Source organism: Mobula birostris, chromosome 4, assembly GCF_030028105.1.
Source record: "Mobula birostris isolate sMobBir1 chromosome 4, sMobBir1.hap1, whole genome shotgun sequence".
Classification (NCBI taxonomy): domain Eukaryota; kingdom Metazoa; phylum Chordata; class Chondrichthyes; order Myliobatiformes; family Myliobatidae; genus Mobula; species Mobula birostris.
The window spans coordinates 154,465,601-154,491,095 of NC_092373.1; the positions used below are offsets into that span (position 1 = coordinate 154,465,601).

The following is a 25,495-nucleotide window of genomic DNA, read 5'->3' on the forward strand; positions in this document are numbered from 1 at the left end:
AATCACAAGCTATACAGATTCTATTTGCTCTCACATCTGAAACTTGCTTCATCATCTGTGAACGTGCTTCAGCAGTGCATTTAATGACATTGAAGAGCTTTTGAACACCTGGTAACACAGTCTTCCACCATGACTCTGGCCCGAGATAATCAGAAGCCCATGCTATTGGCCTCTTTTCTCTCTCACTCCTCATAAAATAGACGATAAAGACATCTTCCCTGCTTTGTAAAGTTTCAAGGCCAGAATTTGATGTCAAAATTGGAACAGATTGAAGTTTCCGGATGTCTATTTGATAAACAGCTATATAGAAACCATTTAGTGTTTCTCCCATTTACTAATATGTGGCCCTGGCTGAATTTTGCTGGAATTTTCTATCAATAGCATTAATCATTTTCTCAAAATAACCATTTAGTTGTTATCATGGTATAATGGAGGTGGAATAATAGGCTTTAGGTAGGGAGTCAGGAATTGGATCCATTTGCTGTACTGACTAATTATCATGTTAGTTATGGGTTTCTCATCTACTCAGTACAGTAATATTCCTAACCACTCCCTGTTCTTTTCTCATAGACAATTATTCAACATTTTTCCCTAATGATGAATGAGTAATATTATTAGAAAATATCTGCAGTTTTTAGAATGTTGTTTGTTGTTTTTTTATTGTAATGCGATTTTGAAAAAAAAAGTTAGCTTCTACTTCAAGGATTGAAATTATTAAATAGTGCTGTGGAAACCATACTTCTTCCGGTTGGCTGACTCAATATGTCAACTGATTGCCTGATACAGAACGCAGAAATGTTCCATTTCCTGTGCAGATATGTATGTGGGTTGGTGCAGTCTGTTTTGAATTGTTATGCTAATAATACTTTGGGAATGGTTTATTGCACTAATAAATTTTCTAATTATGATGCCAGCAAGATACATAATAAAATATTAGAAATTATCCCACCAATGTTGGAAATAAATCTCAAACTTATCTTTTTGTTTGCAGTTTATTAGCATTCCAGCCCACAACTCCAGTGAATTGAGATTGATCTTGACACTGGATGCTGTCTATTAGGACTTTACACATTCTCCCTGTGACTGGGCTTTAGTTTCTTCACTTGTCGAGTAACAGGAAAATAAGGGAGAATCAACATGAGAGGAATTGGATTACAGGGATATATATGCGGGAATAGGATTGACAAGAAATCCTTGAGAGTCAGCATATATTTGATATGTAGAATGGCTTCCTTCTGTGTGATAAAAGATGTGTGTGTATGTATAAATATATATATACAATAATAAAAATATAATTATAGGTTCAAAATTTATTTATGTCATCACTTTAAGAGAAAACCAAGAAGGTGTCCTTACTGCCAAACCTAGTGCCAATTTACTTTTAACTTAATGTCTGCAACCTGAAAAGTACATATATCCATGACTTACTTTATCTTTTTCCTTAAATTTCCCATCTTTATCCTTTCCTCATAAAGGAAACCCTTAGCTTCTCCATCCTTGAACTTTAATGATCCATTTCTAACCTCCACTAATGGAGAGCGTCCTATATTCCTGTAATCTTTTTTTAGAAATTCTAGTTTAGATCCATCCTATTGAGATTTTGGTCCTGCAAACTATTCAAAACCTCTGCCATCAAAGTAACAAACTGCATGTAAGTGCAATAAAAATAATGCAATATTCATAATCCCTCTCTACTTGAAGAGATTCTCCACACCATCCACCTTCAATTTTCCCTACCAGCTGGGTAGAGAGATATTCAACTGCTTCCATCTTCCAGTGTCTTCTCATCACATATCTGCACTCTTGTACCTGATGTCCTCTAAGGATCTATCCATCAACCTCTCTTATTTTTAGCCACATGATATCCATTCTCACTATCATTCAACAACATACCATTTGTTTTTACATGTATACGGACAATACCCAGCTTAATCTCACATCACCTCTTTGACCCCTTGCACTGACTTTTAACTGTCAGACTGCTTGTTCAACATGTAGTATAGGATGAGCAGAATATTGAGAAAATAAGAACTATTGTTCTCAGTTCCATGCATTCACCACCTTCAATTCCATTCCCCTTTCTGATTTTTTAAAAATGAACCAAACAATTCACAATCCCAGGATGTACTTTGGACCACATGCTGTACGTGCACCGTTTCTAAGACACCCAGTTTCCACCTCTTTAACACTGCTTATCTTCATTCTTGTCATAACTAATCTACTGCTGAAACGTCATCATTCATATTTGGCTGTAGGCTTGATTACACTATTGGCCACTTCCCCTCATTCTGTTCTGTTAAATTACTTCAGTTGCTCTTGTGAAATACCTTGATTTGTTTTACCTAAAGGTGCTTAAGTGGGATAGAAGTACAAGTTATTGCTGTCAATTTCCTCGCTATCCCATAATAAAGTCCCCCTGTCTCCGTCTGGGTGCCACTTTCTCAAAACGCAACACAGCAAAGTAATTCAGATTGAGAACATCCAACCTTTTTATAAAGCTGCTCAAATCCACACCACTACCAAAGCTATTCTATGATCTTTTTTGAATAAGATGCAAACTATAGCAAACAAAATGAAATGGTGGAAAACTCTTACAACCCATAAACCGTCTATTGTGAGGGTATCCTACACAGTTTTATTTACTCTCTGATTTTCTCCTTTACAAGTTGCCCCACATTACAAAGTTCTTCCAGCTAAAAGCCTAATCCCATGCCATTCTTAACTCCTTCAGAGAACATGATCCTGCATCATTTGGTGTTGGCTCCATAAAACATTTGAAAGCAATAAAGAGAATGGTATGTCAACACTTTAGTCCTTCTGCTTCATGGTCAAACAAACTGTAGCACTTAAAACCAAATATCAGATTCTTCTCCAAGAATGCACATGACAAGGCAAACCTTTCAGCAGGATTGTAATTTAGACTTAGTCTGAAATTATGAAAAGCCAAAACACAAATTCAGTCTTGAAAATGTTTTTCTTCTTTGTAATCAACCGTCCGATGCATTGCAACACGTTTCTTCATTTTCTTCTTGTTTGATTGTGAAGTAATCAAAAGATTCATAAAGTGATGAAGTCAGCTGGAAAAGCAGTGTGTTATTTGTTAGTTACTGGATCTCTTGATAATAATCATAGTTTTCTTTTGCTCAGATTGCTTTCAGAACACAAATTACTCATTCCCAATCAATAGGAGGAAGTCCATTAATGCTGATACTGGCTTTACAGCCATAAGCTTTTGCAACCCCAAGCCTTCCTAAAATATTTTGTAAATTTTCATATAATTCAGAACATGGCATGATCATTACTAAGGATTTGAGCCAATCCCAATTTGCATTATACTTTGGATTGTTCACCCTGTAACCAAGAATTGAGCGGACTAGTCCACACTATAGTGTGCTATCATACTGCCCTCTTTTCTGTTGTGAAGTGGTTTCAGTTCCTTTATGAGATTGTGACCTATTTTTTCTCATGACATTACTCGTTAGTGATCTGGATGACAGAATTAATGGCTTTGTGGACAATGTAGAGATAGGTAGAGGGGCAGGAAGCATTGGGGAAGCAGCGAGTCTGCAGAGGGACTTGGACAGATTAGGAGAATGGGCAAAGAAGTGGCAGATGGAATACAGTGCAGGGAAGTGTATAGCTGTGCACTTTAGTAGAAGGAATAAAGGCTTTGACTATTTTCTTGGCTATCTACCCTATCTATATCTCTTATCATCTCTATCAAGTCTCTTTCACCCTTCTTTGCTCCAAAGAGAAAAAGCCTAGCTCACTCAACCTTTCTTCACAAGAACAAGAACATCTGCAGATGCTGGAAATCCAAGCAACACACACAAAATGCTGGAGGTACTCAGCAGGCCAGGCAGAATCTATGGAAAAGAGTAAACAGTCAATATTTTGGGCTGAGACCATTCATCAAAAATCATGAGACAGTCTCTGTAATCCATGCAACATCCTGGTATATCTCCTCTGCACCACATCTTCCACATCCTTCCTATAATGAGGCAATTAGAACTGAATATAATATTCCAAGTGTGGCCTAACCAGAGTTTTATAGAGCTGCAGCTTACCTCGTGGTTCTTGAATTCAATTCCTCAATTAATGAAGTCAAATACATCATATCTTTATTAACTTCCATATCAATTTACGCAGCAACTTTGCAGATATATGGATGTGGCCCCTGAGATCCTTCTGTTTCTCCACACTGCTAAGAATCATGCCATTAATCTTGTACTGAGCCTTCAGGTTCAACCTTCCAAAGTTTACACTTTTCCAAATTGAATGACATTTGCCACTTCTTGGCCCAGCTCTGCATCATACAAACATATGTCATTTCCACCACTTGAAAAATATTATCACTATCAAACACATCTTCCTCCACACTTTGAGCATTCTTTTCCCTCTGCAATTTCTTGATTCAATTATTCCACTCTACTCACAGCACCTACCTATACAACTGAGATGTAGTACCTACCATTTACTCTGCTTCTTACACCACAAATGATAATCATCTCCAGATTTTCTGTTTATTTTATTGTCCTTTTCCTATTTTTCAAACTGACTAACCTGCAATATTTATGGGTCTATGAACAAAAGAAATTTTTTCAAAGAATCCAAATAACCCAAGGAAATTGGTAATATGATTGAATTAGTTTTCAATTTTCCGACATACCCAATGGGATGAGCCTCTTGAAGACAAGCTTTCTTCATGTCCTCTATCCTCTGGATTTTCTTCATTGATTACTTCTGCCACTGCACCAACTGATACAAAGTGCATGAATTAATGAATCAGGGACTATTAATTTCATGGAACATGAATACAATTAATACAATAAGTGACAGTAAGATTCTATGAAATCAAACGTAAGCCTGTCCAACACAATCTGCAAATATTAGTGTTTTTAGCTTACAGAGTATTTGCAAATCCAGTGAGTGCATCTGAAGAGAAGCAATGAAAATGCAACATATTATTAAATGATATGTAAAATACTAAAAAAAAATAAAAATTCTCTAAATTCCATAATTCCACTAGCTCATGTAAATATAAACAGCATTATTGTCTGTTATTTTACTGATGTCTAAAATTATTTGAAAGTGCTTGACAAAAGTAAGTTAGAATACATTAAAAATTAGATATCCTTTGTCAATGCGAAGTTAATTTTACTTTTAATTCATAGGAAAATAAATACAAGTAATGTTGATTTCTTGTTAGTGGAAGCACAAACATGGCCCGTTTTTTATCCTCATTAAGTGGACAGAGAAAGATACAAACATACTTACCCAAACTCAATGCATATAAAGTTCACCATTCCTATGCATCTTGCACTACTTAATACTTCAGTGGTGAGTTGGAACAGTGTTAGTGTATTAATTTTAAGAAGTGTCAGAATCCACTTAAACTGTCAGCTATAACAAATTAGTAATTGCATACAAGTAAGTTTTGCATTTGTTGTATTGGTGTACAGCTGCTAACATCACTGCTAGAAAGCTTGGCTGACCACACTGTGAGACCTGCATTTCCTGTCCTGGCTAATTCATATGAATTCAATGTGTCCTCAGACATAATTTGTAATATCCAGCCACATCACATTTGATAAACAATGCTTGCATATCGTGCTTTTGATTTTTTTGACCACTTACCTCCTAGGTTAAAAAGTTCTAGTTCAGATCCAAAATAAATAAATTCTATAAATTTGATGATGTTCCCTTACAAGTGGACATCACTGTTTAAGACATGATTACATGTCTGGGTAAGTAAAATTACAAACTGAGAAGAAATTCATAAGAAGTAGAAGAACATGTGACCATTTGCAATATTGGTATGCCCCGTAATTGAACTGATCTTAGAAGGCTGGATTTTCCTGAGAAATCCCAGTGGTTCTGTGCAAAACCAATGACATTTACCAGCTGAGTGCTCAGAATTCCCATGTCTATATACGTAGTGCAGAAATCCTGAAAGGTAATTGATTTTTTTTTCTGACTAAACTCTGCCATTGAACACTAGTGGAATCCAAGAGAGTATTAACTTCCTGCAACTTCCCAGCAATTTCAGCTGAGGAATTTGGTTGTCTCACCTTAGCTAGGTGATACAATTAATTTGAAAGGAAAGGAACAAGTGCTAGGGAGAAAGGTATATTTTATCAAAATTTCATTTTTTTCATATTAATTAGGTTTACTAATTTGTTTAAATGTGCTATTTTTAGTTTCTAAGATTATTCCTTGATAGTTTTGTTACATTTCTGAATGTCAGAGAGTTTGCGTGTTAGCTAAGACTCAGATTGTGAATTGACCAGCTGCCAATTTGTTTTCCCTGTTCAGATCCCGTTCCACGACACCACTTATTTCCATACAGATCCAGAATAGATTCTCATCAAGACGCTCATTGTGGAAAATCTGCTTTTAGCAGCTTAACTGAAGATAAGTGCCGGCTAAATATGAAAAGAGAGTAGAGGTTGAATGGAAAATGTGGGCATTGGGAATAAGGCCTAATAATTAGTATTGGGAATAAGATCTGGTCAAGAGAAAGAGAGTCATACAGCACAGAAACAGGCCCTTTGGCCCATCTTGTCCATGTTGACTCTGTTGCACAAAGAACTAATTCCATCTGCCTGCATTTGGATAAAGGCCCTCTAAACTTCTCCGATTTGTGTCTTTATCCAGACGGCTTTTAATTGTTGCTAATGTGCCCACCTCAACCATTATTTCTGGTGGCTGATTCCAAATATGTACCAGGTTTGCTAATTGTTGAATGATCTCTGAAATATTACTTTCAGCATGAGTATAATAAAACATTTTTGAAGAGTGTTGTTTCTCTGTCTAATTTTTTTCCTGAAGTTTTTAACCATTCCATTGCTGTTGCTTTGCCATAAATGTGTTGGAAACCCTGTTCACACAGCTAAACAAGGGTTCAGTAGCATTTCTGCCAATATTATATCAGCTGGGCAGAAACAGCTCTGATGTGATAGAAATTCCCAGCGATTATATCCAGGTGGTTGTGCCACTAGATTATAATGAAATACTCTGTAGTAATCCCAAAGAATTAGGAAGCTAAGGGAGTTTGTCACAGAGTACCTTTAACCCATGTTTCCGATCTTGGGTGCCATCTGTATGAAGTCTGTACATCTTTGCTGAGTCTATTTGAATTTCTCCTGGTTGCTCCTGTTTCCTCAACCTAAAGGTTCATTAGTAACTGTGGATATAGTGAGGTGAGAAGCAGATTATTGCTGAGGGTGGTAGGACGGCAGAAGTTCTCAGGCATGGGAGGAAGAATAGATAAGTGGGCCAAATGGCCCCCTTTTGTATTATAAGGAAATAAAATATATTAGACATCGGCAATCCAGTTAAAGAGTTTTCATTATTAAAAGTGATCTCATCCATTATGCTCTTTTGTGGAACATCGGGCACCATGGGACAACCAAAGCAAAGTGCGGTTAATTGCAATTCCACCACTACAAACTCAATGCCTTTATTTGCATTGTGCCTCAAAAGTAATCTAAGGATATAAATCAATGGATAGGGAAGATATTGTATCAAGTCAATGCATTTTAGGCTCTACATCTAAATTCAGTTCTGATCCAGTTTGAATACCACATTCTTAACAATTGTTAATGGTCACATACCTGACACGCTTGCATCTCTTTGCCTTTTTTGCTGTTGCTTGTAACACAAAATTGCAAGAACCAATATCACCAACAGTATCAATGCAGCAAGTTCAGGCCTGTAGTTGTGATACACTAGATAGAAAATAATTGTTTCAGATTTAACAAATTAAATGAAATTAATCTTTACTGCTGAAGGAGGAACAAAATACTGTCAGAGATTGAAGATTTTTTAATGTCAATTCCTGTACACAAGTGTAAAGAGAATGAAATCATTGTTACTCTGGATCTGATGCAGCACACAAAAAACTACGAAAGATAATGAATACGATAATAATAATGAAAGCACAATAAATATAAATACATAAGATAGCTTATATACGTATCGATTGATTGTACTGTGTGTCCATAAAGTGGTAGTACTGGATGTCCATAAAGAAGTGTCTGCACGTAAGGTGACAGGAAATAATAAAATAGTGGTGGTTGGGGACGTGGAGGTGTAGGTTAGTGGATGAAGCTGCTGATCAGCCTTACTGCTTGGAAAAAGTAACTGTGAGTGTTGTGTTCCTGGGGACAAACAGTTTACGAGCAGGGAGGAGGGAATGACGTGAGTATAGATGAGCATAGTCCAGCTCTCTGCAGCCTCCTCAGAAAGTAGAGGCATTGATGAGTTTCCTGGACTGTGTAGGATGTGTTCTGGGACCATGAGAGCTTGTGTGAGATGTGCACTCACAGGAGTTTGAAACAGCTTGCAGTTTCCACTGCCATGCCGACACATTTTGAGTATCATGATATTTCCAAAAAAAGATTCCTTTTAATGTTAAAATCTATTTGTTAATTTTAAATTTGTGATGACTTAAAATATTGTTTCTCATCAAAATGTGAATATTGATGAAAATAGCAACAGTGTGAGACAACTTATTTAACGTCCTGTCTAAGGTGTATCCTAATAGATTAAAAAGTTTATGCAAAAAACATTGTAAGACTCTCAAATTATTTTGTGATCTTCCACCTGATGTGTAAAGCAAAAATTTGATCTTACATTTCGTGAGCTGCTGTAAAATTATAATTATTTTACGTCCCTTTCTTATGTACAAAATACGTCAATTCTCCAACCTCTTAAAGTTGCCAAAGAGGGACAGAGCTGAATGCATTAAATGGAGGAATTCATAGAGTAAATTTATTTTGTTTTTGTAGAAAATCTAATGGTCTTTGAATTATTTACAAGACAGAGATACAACTTCATCCAGTGGGACAGGCAGAATAGGAATTGATCTTTAAATTAGAGTTGGGTGCTTAAGAGTGACACTCAGGAATATTTCTTCATGGAAAAGATAGTGGAAATTTAGCAATCTCCTTACAAAATGTTGCTGTATGCAGGGTTTATTCTGGAATTTAAAACTGAAATTGAAAGATTTTTGAGAAACAGAAGTATTTAATGGTTATGGAACTAAAAGTCACAAGGTGGAATTAAGTTGTGATCCAAAAGGCAAACTTGACAATGGTCATTAAAATCATGGAGGGCCTTGCTTAAACATGACAATATTTTCAGTAAAGTATAATCAGAATAAGATTATATTCTGTGGTATTGATTTGTAATTATTTTATAAGAATAAGATAATCACAAATAAATATCACAGAATACTGGAATACAAGTCATGCCCAGAGAACAATACTCAGCGGTATGGGAACAGGAGCACTAATTATTTAAAGAGTAGATTGATACATACATAATACATATCTCCATATGCCTTAAGTAAACTCTAATTTTATATATCTCTATTATGTTGCCTCTCAGCCTCTTTGTCCAAGGGAAAACAGATCCAGCCTATCCTTCTTACTCAAGCCCTCTACCGAGGCAACACTCTTGTATGTTTTTTTCTGCACCCTCTCCCGCCTGTGTGATAAGTGTGATAAACTGGAATTGCACACAATACTCCAAGTGCAACCTATCCAATGTTTTCTACAACTGTAATATGGTGTCCTAACTCTTGAACACATTACCTCATCGATATGGACAGGTAAACATATGTCTTCTTCATCTCCATTTCTACTATGTTGCCACTTTCAGGAAATATGTGCTTGTACACCCCAGGTCTCTCCTTTCAACAATGGCCTGAACTTTCACTGTTCATGTCTTACCTTGGCTTAACTTCCCAAAATACAGCATTTCCCACTGACAAATAAATTCCACCTGCTATTCTTTTGCCCACTTTCCCAGTTGTTTGCAAACCTTTTTTGCCTACTATACTGCACACTAATATTGCTATGATTTGCAGATTTATTAATCATGTCACCTACATTCTCATCCAAATCATTACTATATATGACAAACAACAGAGGACATGGCATTAATCCTTGTGGCATCCACTGGTAATAGACCTCCAATCTGAAAAACAGCTCTCTACTATCACCCACTGTTTCCTATCTGCAAGCAACCTTTGTCTCCAGTTGTCCAGATCACCCTGGATCCCATGTGTTTTAACCTTCTGGACTAGCTTACCCGCCATGCGGGACCTTGTCAAAGTCTTTCTAAAGTCCATTCAGATGACGTCCTCTTTATTACCTTTTCAAAAAGCTCAATCAAATTTGTGAGACATGATTTCCCATTCACAGATCCATACTGACTATTCATAATCAGTCCTTGCCTTTCCAAATGCAAATAAATCCTGTTTCTCAGAATCTTTTCCAAAAACTTTCCCACCACTGATATACTGGTGTGTAGTTTCCTGGCTTATCCGTGATGCCCTTCTACTTCATCTCCTTTGTTCTCTGCATCCTTCCTCTTCTCTGCAAATTACATCGAGCTTCTTTTCTAACTTTGCCTTGTTACAATGAAAGGTCATCCACATTAACTGTTCCTCTCTATACAGAAATACCAGACAGATATTTCTACCATTTTCTGTTCTTTTTCCACTAAACACATCAGATAATACCCACATTTATCATTTTCAATGAAATGCTAGACAAAATTTGCACTTAAGTTTTTGTGGATTTGTATGCACAGCCTTCTGAGTAGGAATCAGATTTATATTACACTATGTAATATAACTCTCAAGTTAAATCACAGTCATTCTCAAATGATGAAACACTGTAGAATCTGAAAGTTGTAGTGTATTTAATGTTTGAGTAATATTGTAAACATATTGTTTGATTAACCATTCTTTGTTTACATAATTCATAATGGTTTATACATAAGAAGTACGTGAATGGCATATGTCATTACATCACTATATTAAATATGAATGACTCACTGAAACAAAAGTGAAAAGAAAATCTAAGTAGACCAACATTCCAGCTCCAATGTTTTCCTTTTGATTAGTTACTGGGGCAACAAAAAATAACAGTAGTGACGAGGAAGTTTTAAAATGAACACGAGGTGATTACCTACCTGTTAAAGCACAGCAAATTTTTTTTCGGAAGGGGAGAGAGAGTGAGACATTCAAGTTTAAAAAAAAGCAGAAAACAAGCAAAATTAACAAACAATGAGTATTGCCATGGGTAAATAAACAGTGAGTACCGGGTAATAACAAAAAAAAACAGAAATGGCTGTCTACATTGGAAATATTGACATGTTCAATTGCATAACAGAAAACTGGATATTGCATCCTGAATGAATTGAAGCAAAGGAAATAGCAGATGATAAGTGAGTGTCACTGCTGCTGAGTGCAATGGGTGGAAAAGCATACAGTGGGCTGAGAAGCTTAACTGCTCCAAGCAAACCAGCCAAATGAGCTTTGTTGATATCATAAATGTAAAGCAGGAACTTTTAAACCAAAACCATTCTTGATTGCAGAACATTTTAGGTTTCATAAGCAGAATCATAACATAGGGGAGTCTTATTTCAGTTTACATAGCTGAACTGAAGAAATTGTCCAAGATTGTCAATTCAGTGATAGGCTTGATAATGCACTGAGAGATTTAGTTTCTGGAATCTTACAAGAAGCATTCAAAAAACAGCTCCTAACTGAAAGAGAACTCACATTTAAACAAGCAGTTGAAATTGCTGCATCAATGGAGATAGCAGCTGGAGAAGCAGGTGAGTTTCGGTCAGGAATGAAAGTGAGCACGAACAAAGTTGCAACAGCTAAAGAGAGACCTGCCTGGCCAAACAAATTGTGTTACCATGGTGGCAGACACTCACATACTCCAGACCAATACAGGTTTAAAGGTGAAACTTGCATAAAATTAACAAAGTAGGACAGATAGAGAGCATGTTGGGGGGACAAAACTAAATGGACTGCACAGGGAAGAGAAAAAGCTAAAGTGTCAAGTAGCCATTTCATAAAAGGCACTAATCTGCAGCTGTTGATGAAAAATCTGATAATTTTGTGAGTGACACATGACTGAGTAGCCATGAGATTTACAATGTGAAAACCAACAGGAGACAAACAATATGGTGTACGTCAAAAGTGAATGGCAAATACATTAAAATGGAATTGGACATGGTTGTTTCTGTCATTCTACAAAATGAGTTTGAATGGGATTTCAAAGATACTGAACTGAAGTCTGCAGAAATCCAACTAAGAGCTTATACTGGAGACAAAATAACTCCTGTGGGAATGACATTCATAACAATGAAATATAACAACTAGTAAGCCACATTGAGCTTGCATGTGATAAAATCAGGAGCCCCAGTAATGTGGCGCTGCGGTTGGCTGAGATAACTATAACTTGATTGGATATCCATTTACAATTTGCTTGCCACAACCACTGCAACAGAGTCACCTGAAAGCAAATTAAGAAAAGTACTGGATGATGCCATAGCATTGTTCAAGGAAAGCAAACCTATCAAGAGTAAAAGAATGTTAAATGGAAACCAAGTTCTCCAAAATCTGAGCAGTTCCTTATACCATTCATGATGATGTAACCAGTGAGCTGGATCGCATGGAGGCTGAAGGAATTTTTTCCAAGGTTGACTGGAACCCATGGGCAATGCCAGTGGTCCCAGTAGCCAAGAAGGATGGCTCTGTCAGGATCTGTGGTGATTTTACGGTCACCATCAACCCAGTTTTGATAGTAGATTAACACCCTCTACTCAGATAAGAGGATATCTTTATAAATCTTTCTGGAGGGAAATACTTCAGCAAGTTGGACTTTGCTGAGTCCTACCTACAGATGGAGATGGAAGAAGAGTCCAAATTGTATTTCACCATAAACACCCATAACTTTATCACTATAATCGACATATTTTTGGAGTAGCATCTGCACCTGCACTCTGGCAGAAAGCTATGGACCAGGTGCCCCAAGGCTGCCTGGGAAATCAGTGTTACCTGGATGGCATTGTTATTACTAGTGAGGATGACAAACAACATCTCCAAAACCTCAAGAAAATTTTAAAATGATTGGAAGATTATGGGCTCAGAGCACAAGACGGCAAGTCTGAATTTATTACGTCAAGCATCAATTTCTGTGCTCGCACCATTGACGCACAACATAACATGAATGTGCTGAGAAAATTCAAGCAGTGGTGGATGCCCAAAGGCCAAAGGACATGTCACATTTGTAGTCCTTCTTGGGTTTGGTCAATTACTGTAACAGATCCCTGTCAACCCGGCTACTGCACCCCATCCCTCGAACTCATTACTACAGATCAGGAAGAAATGGGAATGGACAAGCAGTGTGAGGTGGTTTTCAAAAAGGTAAAGGAAATAATGACATCAGATACTGTACGCACACATTATGATCTACATCGCCCAGTGAAGCTTGCCTGTAACGCCCCTCCTTTTGGTAAAGGCACAGTCATGTCACGTGTTATGAGTGATGGAAGTGTAGCCTTTACATCACACTCCCTTACTGCTGAGGAGAAATCTTCCATGCAGATTGACAGAGAGGTCTTGAGTCTGGTTTGAGGTGTAGTATTTGTATGGCAGATTTTACCTTCATTACAACCATCAACTGTGAGTGTCCATTTTCAATCCACGGAAGGGTGATCTCCTAACAGCAGAAGCATGATTGCAGATATGGGCTTTGTTTCTTGGAGGAGAAAAGTACAAGATCGAATTCAAGAGGATGACTAATCATGGAAATGCTGATGGATTGTTCTCTTTACCCTTGGAAAAGGAAATACCTGAAAAATTTACAGAAGAGGACATTTGTCTTGATGTGTTCTCCCTGCCTCAGGTCTACTTCGCAACCCAAAGTGGCTGGAATGTGCGGCAGAAATTCCAGTTCCCCTATTTTTACCAGTGCCAGGATAAACTTACCCTTGAAAGGGGTTGCCTTACATGGGGATTGAAAGTTTTTGTACCATCCAAGCTGAGAGCAGAAATGTCGGGGGAGCTACATGCCAGTCATCTGGACATGGTTAAAATGAAAGCATTGGCTCAAAGGTTTGTCTAGTGGCTTGGGAAAGATCGGTAGCTTAAGCAGCTTGCCATGCACTGTTCAGGATACTAACACGTCCCGAAAAAAAACGCGTCCAGAGCTATCAGAACCACTTATGCAGTCCCATAACTGTGGTAAACCGTATATATATGTTGTAACTGGGTTACCTGTCTGGACACGCCCCCTGCTGACTGCTTCTGTGGCTCCTCCCACAAGTCCCTGAATAAAGGTGATTGTGCCATTGCTCCTCCTCTCAGTCCAGGGCAGATACTCGGCATGGTCAAGGTCACATTTTACTGCTAATAAAAGCCTTTCAGTATTTACTCTACTTCCAGTCTTTTGGAGTAATTGATAGTGCATCAGTAACCAACTCCCACAACCACCACGGAGTAGCCCCCAGAACCTGAGATTGTTTCACAGCCAACGGGTCTCAGCTGCCAAGCAGTGTGATACCTCCCCTTCCTTGTCAGGAAAGACCTTACCAAACAGGAGTTGGAAGCCCTCCACAGCAATGAAATCTTTAGGCCTGCATGGGACAATTGAAAATTTACTGTGCCGTTGATGTTTCCATAGTCACTGTATTACACAGTGTACAGAGAGCAGTATGTTACATACAGTATTGAGTTGAGATGCATTCCATATTAAATTGGACTTTATAGCTAAGCAGGGAGAAGTGCTGTGTATTTGATATTTTAGTAATGTTGTAAACATATTGTTTGATTAAGCATTATTTGTTTATTTATATAATTCATTAAGGATTTTATGTAAAGGTATTTGAATGGCATATGCAATTACACCATCATGTCATTTGTGTGCACCTCACTAAAGAAGCAAAACAAAGTAGACACATTTTCTCAGCCTCCCAATTAATTTCTGGAGTTACAAAATGTAACAGTTTACTATTTTTTTAAGTCCTTCTGCAATCACCGTGCTGTTATCAAAATGTAGCTTTGCTGGTAAATTCATCAACTGAGAATGCAAAAGCTGTATCAAATTCATGCTCAGGTAGACCAGCTTCGACTGGTCTGGTGCGCACCAGTGTTTAATAAATCGGCCCCTTCCCCCACCAATTCTGTCCGATTTTTCAGTTTGCTCCAACAGTAATTAAAGAATGCTATGGCACCTTTGGAATCAGAATCAGAATTAGGTTTATTACCACTGACATATGTCATGAAATTTGTTGTTTTGTAGTAGAAGTACTGTGCAAGACATAAAAAATTACTGTAAATTACAAGAAGAAATAAAATAATTAAATATTGCAATAGAGGAATAATGAGCTAATGTTCATGGGTTCATGGACCATACAGAAATTAGATGGCAGAGAGGAAGAAGATTTTCTTAAAACATTGAGTGTGTATCTTCAGGCTCTTATCCCTCGTCCCTGATGGTAGTAATGCGGAAGAGGGCATGTCTTGCATGGTGAGGGCCCTTAATGATGGATGCAGCCCTTCTGAGGCACCACCTTTTGAAGGTGTCCTCGTTGGTGAGGAGGCTTGTGTCTGTGCTGACCTGGCTGAGTCTACAACCCTCTGCAGCCTCGCTTGATCTTGTGTAATGGAGCTTCCATATCAGGCCATGATGCAACTCATCAGAATGCCCTCCACCATGCTTCTGAGGAAATCTATAATGTTTGGTGACATACCAAATCCCTTCAAACTCCGAATGAAGTATAGCCACTGGCATGCCTTCTTCATGATTGCGTCAATATATTGGACCCAGGACAGATACTCTGAAATGTTGACACGCAGGAATGTGAAGCTGCTCACCCTGTCCACTGCTGATCCGCTGTCTTCCTGAAGTCCACTAACAATTCCTTGGGATTACTGACATTGAGTGCAACAATGTTGTGTGCCACTACTCGACCCAGCTGATCTGTCTCATTCCTGTTCACATCTGCAGCACCGAAGCATTCATGTAATCTGCCCAAACAGCTTCTCTTAAAAACATCACTAAGAAAAATCAACCCATCGCTCATGTTTGCAGAGCTTTGCTGAATGCTAATTGACTGCTACAGATCATCATAAATAAGTGATTTTGCTTTAACATAATTAATTCTTCATGGTGTGGATTTCATGAAGAATTTAAACATGTTAATTTCACAGCTTTTTCCATCATAATTGCAATGTCAGTTTTAAAATGTTTTCCTCTTTCATAGCCATGAATTTGACAATTATAATATCTGATGCATGCTTATTCAGCTGATTGGTGCCTTGCAAAATTATCCATGAAATTATAGGCTTTATATCATTTAGTTTTTAATGGTCTGTGCACCTTTGAGATAAAAATTTGGAGACATTAAAAAATTTCATGGCTCAGAGGAAAGGTTCTTAGATGTTAAATAGACAAGAGGCACCAAAATGTTTTGAAACTTCTGTTAATATTTTTAGTTAATATCTTAATTCCTTAAATATAAAGAATAAAGGCTAAATTAACTAGGGGATAATTAAGGTCAAATAGAAAGATATATTGAATAAAGATAGATATGGGCTCTGTTTTAACTTAATTTGACCATTATGAAATTGATTAAATCAGATAACTCTTGGTTTTACGCACCTTCAAATGTAAAGCTTCAGTCAGCTAGTAGCCTGCCTGGTAAGAATAAAATTATTTGGAAAGGACCGAATGACAAACTGAAATAGCAATCCCAAAGGAAGGTCAAGCATTTTATGTAAATTTAAAGAGCCCAAAATCCCAGCAATAATTTACTTTATGACATGGATACGCTTTGATTTTGCTGTGATGGAGTGTAACAGCATTAATTGAATTAACAGAAAAGTATAGCACAAAAACAGGACCTTTGGCCCATCTAGTCCATACCAAAACCATTTAAACTGCCTACTCCCATCGACGTGCACCAGAACTTACCTCTACCATCCATGTACCTATCCAAACTTATCTTAAATGTTGAAATGGAGTTTGCATTCCACATTTTCATGACCCTCTGAGTGAAGAGGTTTCCCCTTATTTCCCCTTAAACTTCTCACCTTTCACCCTTAACCATGACCTTAGGTGGTAGTCCCACCTAACCTCAGTGGAAAAATCCTGCTTGCATTTATCCTATCTATACCCCTCCTAATTTTGTATGCCTCTATCAAATCTCCCCTCAATCTTTCATGCTCTAAGAAATACAGTTTTAACCTATTCAATCTTTTCTTATAACTCAGGTCCTCCAGATCCAGCAACATCGTTGTAAATTTTCTCTGTACACTTTCAACGTTGTTACATCTTTCCTGTAGGTAGATGACCAAAACTGCACTCAAAACTGCAAATTAGGCCTCACCAACGTCTTATACAATTTCAACATAGCATCCCATCTCCTGTGCTCAATACATTGATTTAAGAAGGCCAATGTGCCAAATGCTTTCTCTACGATCCTATCTACCTGTGACACCACTTTCAATGAATTATGGACCTGTTTTCCTATATCCCTTTGTTCAATCGCACTTCTCAGTGCCCCACCATTCACTGTGTAAGACCTACCTTGGTTGGCCCTACCAAAGTACAAAACCTTGCACTTGTCTGCATTAAGTTTCATCTGCCACTTTCAGTCCATTTTTTCCAGCTGATGCAGATCCCTTAGCAAGCCATGGTAGCTTTCCTTGCTGTCCACTGCACCCCCAATCTCAGTGTCATCCACAAATTTGCTGATCCAGTTAAACACATTATCAGCCAGATCATTAATATCCATGACAAACAGTTAAGGACCCAGCACTGATCCCTGCAGCACACCATTAGTCACAAGTATCCTGTCAGAGAGGCGATCATCTACTGTACTATCACTCTCTGGCTTTTCCCGCAAAGCCAATGTCTAATCCAATTTACTATCTCATCTTGAATGCAGAGCAACTGAACCTTCTTGACCTTCTTGTCAAATACCTTGCTAAAGTCCATGTAGACAATATCCACTGCCTTGCCTTCATCCACTTTCCTGGTAAATTCCCTAAAAAATTCTATAAGATTATCAAGACATAACCTACCATGCACAAAGCTATGCTGACTATCCTTAATTAGTCCACGTCTATCCAAATGCTTATATATCTGGTACTTTAGAACATCTTCCAATATCTTTCCCACAACTGATGTTAGACTTACCAGCCTATAATTTCATAGTTTATGTTTAGAGCTTTTTTTAAACAGTGGAACAACATTGGCTATCCTCCAATCTTCTGGTATCTCTCCTGTCACTAAGGATGTTTTAAATATCTCTGCTGGAGCCCCGGCAATTTCTGCACTTGCCTCCACTAGACACCTTGTCAGGCCCTGGGGATTTATTTTAAATAATTCCAATTAAATTATTATTTAAAAATTTTGTTATACCATTCATAATTTAAATACCTGGATTAAAGGTAGATATGTATTCATGGACAATGTAATTACCACGTTTCAGTTTTTTGGTTTTAAATAGGTGTATTTAAATGAATCAGTTAAATGTTGTATCTGCATCTAAACTCATTTTTATTACTCTGAAGTCTAATTTTATTCGCTCAATTGTTATGTCATAATACTGCAAAAATATTGTGATGGTTTGGCTAAGGTAAGCACTGATATGTTTAAAATTGAGTTCTGTCAGGCAGTTCACACTTGATTTTATTTAGTTCTCTGATGAACCTCGAAAATGATTGGAGGGTTATCATCCAAATTTTCAAAATGTTCACAGCTGAAAGTGGGAAAAAGTTTCAACCCATCAAGGGCCATTTGAAGCAACACACATTAAAGTTGCTGGTGAACGCAGCAGGCCAGGCAGCATCTCTAGGAAGAGGTACAGTCAACGTTTTGGGCCGAGACCCTTCGTCAGGACTAACTGAAAGAAGAGGTACTCACTAATGACACGTTTGGGATACACAAGTTTTCTGTGTTACAATAGGAAATAGAACTGCATCGAACAGAATTCTCCCTCTGTAGCCATGAGCCATAAGTATTTATCTTAAACATGAGAAAATCTGCAGATACTGGAAATCCAAAAGAACACATACAAAATGCTGGAGGAACTCAGCAGCTAGGCAAAATCTATGGAAAAGAGTAAACAGTCAATGTTCCAGCCTGAAATATCAACTGTTTATCCTTTCCATAGATTCTGCCTGGCCTACTGAGTTCCTCCAGCATTTTGTGTGTGTTATTTATCTTATATTCTGTCTCCTGATGTTACAAATGACGGAAACTGACCAATAAAAATATTTTTACAAAACCTGATTCCAGCATACATCTGAAAACAAAAAAAGTAATTTTAATCTGTCATAAATGGAACTGAAGGGTGCACTGGCTAAATGTTGATAAGACCTAGCCACACTATCATAGTGTAATCTTGTGGAATCCTCAAAGTTCTCGTATGTACTAGCCAGAGAAACAAACAACAAACGGCAAACATGTTTGTCCTGACCACAGTGCATTTGCAAACATGGTTAACCAATGCCTCTAATAAAAATGCATAAAGTAATAATGTGTATCAAGGTCTAACAGAATACACGTAATTAATTCCAGCATTTTGTCACAAAAATTTTGGAACTGAGTTTCATTTCATATCAATATTTAGAAATTTGGATTTTAATTTACCTTGCAATGTTCTCAGTTTACGGGGTAGCTCTTATGATAAAATTGATTCTGATAAGTGACAAACTGGTAAGGTTTCCATTCTAAAATAATCAATAGATTAAAACTCCCAACATTCTGATGAAAAATTCTGGCCAACTATTCAAGTTCCAAAAAAAATCATGATGATAAGCGAAGTCCAAGATGCATGACAAACCTTGAGATGGGTAGAGATGCTGTAGTTCACCAGCAAAGATGTTGAATCATGCATTGAACAAAAAGCAACATTTAAAGTCAGTACAGTGTAGAAACAGGCCCTTCAGTCCATCTAGTCCATTTAAACAGCCTCCTCCCATTGATCTGCACTGGGACCATAGCCCTCCATACCTTGACCATCCATGTACCTATCCAAACTTTTCTTAAATGTTAAAATCAAGCTCATGTGCACCACGTGCTGGCAGCTCATTCTCATGACCCTCTGAGTGAAGAAGTTTCCTCTCACATTCCCCTTAAACTTCTTAGCTTTTGCCCTTAACCCATGACCTCTGGTTGCAGTCTCACCCAACCTCAGTGGAAAAAGCCTGCTTGCATTTACCTTAACTGTAACCCTCATAATTTTGTATGCCTCTATTAAATCTATTTTCAATCTTCTCAGGTCCAAAGAATACAGTCCTAAACTATTCAATCTTTTCTTATAACACAGGTCCTCGAGACCTGGCAACATCCTTGTCAATTATCTCTGTACTCTTTCAACCATATTTACATCTTTCCTTAGTTAGGTGAACAAAAGTACACACTATACTCCAAATTAGGCCATTCCAACATCTTATACAACCTCAATATAACATTCTATCTTCTGTACTTAATACATTGATTTATGAAGGCCAATGTACCAAAAGGTTTCTTTCCAACCCTATCTACATGTGACGCCACTGTCAATGAATTATGTATTCCCAAATCCCGTTGATCTACCACACTCTTTAGTACCCTACTGTTCACTGTCCTCCTGAAGTGCAAAACCTCACAACTTGTCTGCATTAAATTTCACCAGCCATTTCTCAGCCCATTTTCCAGCTGATGCAGATCCCTCTGCAAGCCATGACACCCTTCCACACTGTCCACTACACCCCCAGTATTGGTGTCATCTGCAAGTTTGCTGATCCAGTTAACCACATTATCATCCAGATCATTGATATAGATGACAAACAACAAAGGACCCATTACCAATCCCCGTGGCTCACCACTAGTCACAGGCCTCCAGTCAGAGAAGCAACCCTCTATGACCACTCTCTGGCTTCTCCCACAAAGCCAATGTCTAATCCAATTTAATACCTCATTCAGAATGCCGAGCAACTGAATCTTCTTGACCAGCCTCCCATGCAGGACCTTGTCAAGTGCCTTACTATAGTCCATGTAGACAACATCCACTGCCTTGCCTTCATCCACTTTCCCGGTAACTTCCTCAAAACAATCTATAGGACTGGCTTGGTATGACCTACCATGCACAAAAACTCTATGAGATTGGTTAGATATGACCTACTATCTCTGCTAGATCACTGGCAGTTTCTGCACTTACCTCCTATAGGATCTGGGGAAACAACTTGTCAGACCCTAAGGATTTATCCACCCAAATCTCTCCTCCTCTATAATTTGTATAGGGTCCATGAAGCTGATGTCACTTTGCCTCACTTCTATAGACCCTGTGTCGGTCTCCTGTCTAAATACAGATTCAAAAAAATTACTTAAAATCTCCCTCATCTCTTTTGGTGTCAAGCATGGATTACCGTTCTGATCTTGTCCCTTGCAATCCTTTTGCTCACAATAAACTATTTAAAGTGGTTAATATTTCTTTTGTTTGAAATATTTGTCATCTTTTGTGCATTAATTTTTTGCAGGATGTTCCGAACCCTTCTAAACTTCTATTTGAAAATGTTTCTCTTTATCTCTCACCTTGTAATTTTGTTTATTGAAGTTTATTCTTATCCCTACATGTGTTATATCTCCTTCTTTAAAACAGGCAATGTATTACATTACTTTACTTTATTGTTGCCAAACAACTGATACTAGAGCGTACAATCATCACTGCGATATTTGATTCTGCGCTTCGCGCTCCCTGGATTACAAATCGATAGTAAATATTAAAAATTTAAATTATAAATCATAAATATAAAATAGAAAAGGGAAAGTAAGGGAGTGCAAAAAAAAAGCCAAGAGGCAGGTCCGGATATTTGGAGGGTACAGCCCTCCAAATTTTGCATGCTGTGTGCTATTTGAATATTTGTGTGCTAATATTTTAAAATACAATTCTGAATACCATTTAAATTTCAGCCATTTAATATTATCTTGAAAGCCTAATCATACTGGAAAGATGGGTGTGTGAATAAATTATAAGTCTGCCTAGTTCTTGCTGAGTAACTTCTTTTCCTTCTGATATATTTGGGGGCATAATGAGATCAGGTATGCCAAATTGTTCTGTCATGACCGGCAGCCAAGGAATAGTCTTCATACAAAGCAAGTCCACCATCACTCAGAAGTAAACTAACTTATAACAGAGGAAGTTTTTTGTCTAATTTGAATTTTATCAAGAAATCTATGTTTACTTAATCTGTGTAGCCTTATTCTGTTTTAGCTTTCCGCTGACTGCAACATAACTATGTCATATGAAAACTGAAAATGAAAACTTTTTTATTTGATCAGTTGCAACTTCCCAGTGTTTAATTCCTGATTACGGTAATCACATTGCTTTATTGAAGTTCACTTCTCAATACAAAAATCTTGGCATAACAGTACTTAAAGAATACTAGATAATTGTTTGTGTTAACATATTAATTGTATTTGAGTTCTTCAAATTCCCAAGATTTTTGTTGGACATAATGAAATGGCCGTTGCCATTCAGATAATGCCATGGATGCGACTGACAAATAAACAAAGCTTAATTGTTTTAATAATATCCCATTCAAAGAAATCTCTTGAAAACATATTCTAAGCAATCATAAAAGGTACGGCATAAAGGTCAATAATCACTTTGTGCACAACACAGCACTGGTCTAGTATCTAAAAAACGCCAGTCTCCTTTCTCTTGTGTTCTTTATTCTTCACGTTTCCTTTTACTTTCTTCCATTTTAAGTAATAAGCTCATTACTCTTGTGAATGCCTCTTACTCTTTACCCACTTGTGATAAAATAATCAATGTTCTAATCAAAATGGTGAATGGTGTTGTGTGAATATATCTATGTATCCTGCTTATGTGAATTTAGTTTTTCCCCATGGTATTGTTAATTATTTGCAAACCAACATTTTAAGATAATGCGCACACAGAGACTGTAGCTGCTGATATCTGGAGCAACATACAAAGTGCTGCAGAAACTCAGTGGATCAGGCGGCATTGATGGAGGAAAATGGATAGGTAACATTTCGGCTCAAGACCTTAGGTGAGATGAAACTCCCCATTTCCGTCCATTGAATGCTGCCTAACCCTCTAAGTTCCTCTGCACTTTGTGTGTTGTTTTAAGGTAATACATTAGAGAATCCATTGTAGAATTTAATATAAGGTTTATAGTACTGAATATTGATGCTGTAGAATGAGGCATGTGAATTAAGTTTATCGTGTTTGCTGTTTGTAATTTTCACCGGCTTTGCCCTGAGATTTTCAAAGGATCATATAATCATCAAAACTGACTAGAAGCTACCATTTATCCTCATCCTACACTAATCCAATTTAATTCCCACTGAGCTGCCATCAACTGCTCTCTTTTGTGATATCACTTTATCTGTAAAATCAATATTGCAAAGAAAAATGGTAACTGGTGGAAATATTCATAGGCCTTCCACTCAAATTAACACACACACAATGCTGGAGGAGTTCAGCAGGCCAGGCAGCATCTATGGAAAAGAGTAAATAGCTGATGTTTCAGGCCAAGACCCTTCATCAAGACTGGGAAAAAAAACGAGAAGATGAGAAGTCACCTTTGTTCCACTAAAATTACTCTGTCCTGATTTCCTATTAAGCATCTCATTTTTATTTCAAATTTATGACGTTCATACATATTACTTTAGTTCCTCATGTTCATTTAATATAACCAATAGATATGATACCACTTTCATTATGCATATATGTGTGATTTCCCAGACTAACACTAGCATAAACAATACTGAAATGGGAACTAGGAAGTTTACCCTGTTAACCCCGAGTCCTGCTGCTACCATTTTAAACAAAAGGTATTGATATGACAATTATGTGATTGATCTTATGTGTGCAAAGCAATCGGTTACATTATTCTACTTCCAAAAATCAGAGACCACATCATAATAAAAAAAGATTAAAAATAATTGTTTGAGAATTGTGTGTGTATTTATGAGGGGTGATTTTTAAGTTCGTGGCCTAAGGTAGAAGGAGTCAATTTTAGAAAACTTAGCACATTTATTTTTCAACTTAGTCCCCACCTACATTTACACACTTAGTACAGCAGTCGTGGAGCATACAGATACCTTCTTTGTAGAAGTTGGCATCTTGGACCTCCAGAAAGTGGTTCACGGCAGGGGTAGGTTTGTGGCCTAAGGTAGAAAGAGATGAGTTATAGAGCTCTCATTACATGCATGTGCAGTTCAACTCTTTGAGTGATTATGCAGAAAGTTTGAAGTTAATAACTCATCTCCTTCTACTTTAGGCCACGAACTTATCAATCACCCCTGCCGTGGACCAGTTTCTGGAGATCCAAGACACCGACTTCTACAAAGAAGGGATCCGTGTGCTCCATGACCGCTGGACTAAGTGTGTAAATGTTGGAGGGGACTATGTTGAAAAATAAATGTGCTAGGTTTTCTAAAATTGACTCCTTCTACCTTAGGCCATGAACGTATCAATCACCCCTCATATACTTAGAGGATTTTAATGGCTATTTACCTTTCACAGTTAATTTTGTTCCATTCCCTTGGCCTTTTTGAACTGGTACTGGTATTTCAACAAATATTTCACAGAAGTACGTTCCTGAATCATTCCGGATGATATTTTCAATTGTAAGATTTGCAGTTGTTTCATTAATTGAAGAATAACTTCTGTTGACACGGACTGGAGACATTGTAGTGACCTGAAGTAATGGCATTGAGTCTTTGGTCCAGGCTACTCTGATACTTTCAATTGTTTTGTCCTGTTCACAAGAGCACTGCATATTTATTGTGTCTCCCTCAAAAGCTTTTATTTCAGGAGGGGTCTGAAAGACTTTGTTCTTCTCCGTGACTACTGTTAAGTGAAAAAAATAATAACTTAGAGCAATCAACTGCTTATGCCTCAGATAATGAACATAAATTTGCTACCGACAAGCAGCATTACAAGTGTGTAAGTATACGGTAGGATATCTATTGCAGTATTTACCCAAGCATATCCATTAAAGTAATACTATTAGAAAAGCAAACTTAGAAGCAGTTTTATTTTTGAGGAAGTAAAACATAAACGTACCTGCAGTTACTTGAGCTAATGTTTGGATGCAATGTAATGCCCATAACAAGTGTAAATAATCCTGATTAAGTTTCATTTTAGCAGCAGTGAGAAGCAGCTTCATCTACATTCAATGCAGCAGCTCTTTGGTTGAGTCACATAAAGGCAAGTTGTGCTATAGGTTTCCGTTTCTACGTCAAAACCACGTCTGATTGATATCTGTCATTACTTCAAAGGTACTAACCTTTGAAAAGTTCCAAATTTTTGAAATAAATCTCTCTGATGCAGAAAACTGACATTCAGCTTTGAAACTCCTAATACGGTCTGCTCTGTGATATTATTTGGGAGTAGTATGTTCAAATTAAATCACAAAGCTAAACTAACACACCAGGCTGTTCTATAAATTATGCTAATAATAGTAGAAATGAGAGATATTCGTGAAATTGTGCTCTTAGCATAATCCATTTCTATTTTGGCACGTAGTTTCCTGAAAACATTGGTCTACCATAAAAATTGATTAAAAAAAGCTGGTTTTCATCATAAGCAAATGATGCTTAGAAAATGAAGTTCACGTTATTTTGGTGTAATGCGTATTTACTGCATGGGCATACTT

At 37.4% G+C, this 25,495-nt stretch overlaps 1 pseudogene; it reads right to left on the reverse strand.

Annotated features, from left to right (window-relative positions):
- Window positions 1-1,336: 1,336 nt before the first annotated feature.
- Window positions 1,337-25,012, reverse strand: LOC140196047 (uncharacterized; annotated as a pseudogene).
- Between the last annotated feature and the right edge of the window lie 483 nt (window positions 25,013-25,495).